The following is a 725-nucleotide window of genomic DNA, read 5'->3' on the forward strand; positions in this document are numbered from 1 at the left end:
TGGGAAGAGGGACATAGAAATACGGAACAGCCACAAAATAATAACACGGGGTACTTCGGAAATTATAAAAGAAATTGGCAAGGTACACCGAATTTTGAGATGGAACCGACGAAACGAAGAAACAATGACCGATATGCGACTCGCCGACATGATGATTTTGACCATAAGCTGTTTATTACTACACGTAAATTCAAAACATTTAAGAATTCCGGCAACGACATTCATCCACAAGCGTGGCTTCATCAATTCTATCATTGTTTTACTCCCAACTGGTCATTAGAGCACAGATTAGAATTTGTGTGGCTACTTAGAGAATGAACCAGCTGTAAGAATGCGATCGGTCATTCACAATTGCCACAGTGGCAAATGGTTCAAATGGGTCTGAGCACTATGGGACTTAACATCTGAGGTCATCAGTCCCCTAGAACTTAAAACTACTTAAACCTAACTAACCTAAGGACATCACACACATCCATGCCCGAGGCAGGATTCGAACCTGCGACCATAGCGGTCGCGCGGTTCCAGACTGAAGCGCCTTTAACCGCTTGGCCACACTGGCCGGCGATTGCCACAGTGATGGAGAATTTTATCATGCCTTCCTCTCAGCATATTGGTTTCAAGCTACACAAGACCGAGTAAAACATGGCATCATAATGATGAAACAATCTGAATTCTCCAGTCTTGTGAAATATTTTGAAGACATGTTGCACAAGAATCACTACCTG

Source organism: Schistocerca piceifrons, chromosome 1, assembly GCF_021461385.2.
Source record: "Schistocerca piceifrons isolate TAMUIC-IGC-003096 chromosome 1, iqSchPice1.1, whole genome shotgun sequence".
NCBI classification, from domain to species: Eukaryota; Metazoa; Arthropoda; class Insecta; order Orthoptera; family Acrididae; genus Schistocerca; species Schistocerca piceifrons.